Below are 2,076 nucleotides of genomic sequence, written 5' to 3'. Positions count from 1 at the left end.
TCATATTGTTAAAGCATTAAAACCTGAGGTTATGCATGGCCAAATTTAAAAAAGATTTTTTTTTTATTTTTGGGAAAAATAAAAAAAAGGTTTGCGCATTTTAAAAATGTGCGTTTTTCCGATGAAAAAGGGCCCTATTTTCCCCCCAAAAGACGGAAAGGGTGAATACATAGCGTGTATAGTCTTTTAGTGATGTGCCGTAAGGTGACAATATCCTACCTATACTATCTTTATTGTTGGCATAAGATCTTTGCATGGAAACTGTAAAGGAAAAAAACGTAAAAGGACTTCCCCGAGTTTTTGGGGGTGAGTTTTTTTTTAATCCGCCCTTAAAAAAACGGCTTCAAAGTATAACTAAAGGGGGAAACCTAATGGACTAGATAGTGCGTTTTGGGAGAAAGGGTCTTGCCACACATTTAACAAGAATGGGTACTTTAAATGTATTAACGAAAGTATATAAAAGGTGTAGAAACTCGGACCAAATTCACCTCAGCTAAGCAAATGCGAAAAACTGCATTAGTAGTGTAGCAGCAGAAGCCTAGAATGTCTAATTTCGTTCATCATACCTTACAGAAAAGGTGTGACTTGACAGAATGGTAGGATATTACGTTATTTGATTACGTTATTAATGTAAGATGTTTCTTAATACACCAAATATTGCCTGTACTATCCTAAGACTGATTGTAAAAGATAAGCTTAATTCTTGCTGCAGGAGGCAAGTGAGTATCAAGTGCCCTCTCCGGGCAATTTGAGGGCCGCTCCCTATGGAGTCAGAAGTTTGATTAAACAGTAAAAAAATGAGCATTGATACGACCCTGAATTTTGAATAGTGTTGAAAAATTTAAACCCTATATTTAAAAAAAAATGTTTTAAAAATCTATTTTACGGGCCTTTTTTACGATGGGAACCAATGTAACCCTTTCTCATCCATACTTGAAGAATGCTGCGCCAAATGTTAATCTCTCCTCCGCTTCTTCTCCTTCCCCCCCCATATTCCTTCTTCTCATTGGGTTTTGTTCCCCTTTTTTTTTTTTTTTTTCACCCCCCTTTTGGCCCTTTTTTTGGGGCCCTTTTTTTTAAAAATTCTTTAATTTTTTTTTTTTTCCTTTTTGGGCCCTTTTTTGCCCCTTTTTTTAAACTTTTCTTTTATTTTTTCTTTTTCCCGTTTTGGTTCCCTTTTGGGCCCTTTTTTTTTTTTTTTTTCATCTATCTTTCTCTTCCTATTTTACTTCGCTTATTTCCTTCTTATATATATATATATATATATATATATATATATATTTTAAAATATATATAATTATATATATATATTTTATTTTTTTTTTTTTTTTTTTTTTTTTTTTTTTGTCCACGTTCCCAAATTTTTTTTTAGTTTTTTTTTCCCCCCTGATTTCCCTTCTTTGTTTCTTTTTGGTTTTTTTTTTTTCCCCTCCTACTTACCATGTTTATAAAAAAGAAAAAGACAAAAAACTAAGATCCAATTTCTAAATTAGATTAAACAAAAATTTGGGTAATTTTTGAAATTTGCTTTTTGCTATCGCCTTCCCCTCTCCACCCTCTTCCCCTTCTGCCCTTTCCTCCCTTCCCTCATTTTGTCAGAGGCATAAGTCATCATTTTCACACGTCAGCTGAGCGACGCTTTACTGGATAAGGATAAGTCTGATATGCGAAGCTTAGCCTCGCCCTGGCTATGCCATGAAGGGAGCCCGGCCTGTGTCGACTAATGCCGACTCGCTCACGTGTGTCAGCTGGTGCAGACTCGGCTGAACCTAGTCCTTGCCCGCCGGGGTGCCCAGCCACAGCAGAAACCTCCAGGCGACAGTTGCAACTTCTCGCGCCTGGGCGGGGCGCGATCCGCCGACCCCTCGGATGAGAGGCCGACACGTTACCACTGTACTAGCCCGGAGGCTGCTTTACTGGAATTATGACATTAGTTATTACAGGTTCTTGGCGTTCTGGCGGGTGGTGGCGTGCGAGGCTCCTGCAAGCTTGATCTCTCGGGGCTCGCCATCCTGCTCGTCTGTCTCTTTGCGGAAGTACTTTGTCGCTGCATGGCGAGCTTACTTTGTTTCTCTT

The sequence above is a fragment of the Penaeus monodon genome, chromosome 18 (genome assembly GCF_015228065.2).
Source record: "Penaeus monodon isolate SGIC_2016 chromosome 18, NSTDA_Pmon_1, whole genome shotgun sequence".
NCBI lineage: Eukaryota > Metazoa > Arthropoda > Malacostraca > Decapoda > Penaeidae > Penaeus > Penaeus monodon.
Note: the sequence above shows the minus strand (reverse complement) of the source record.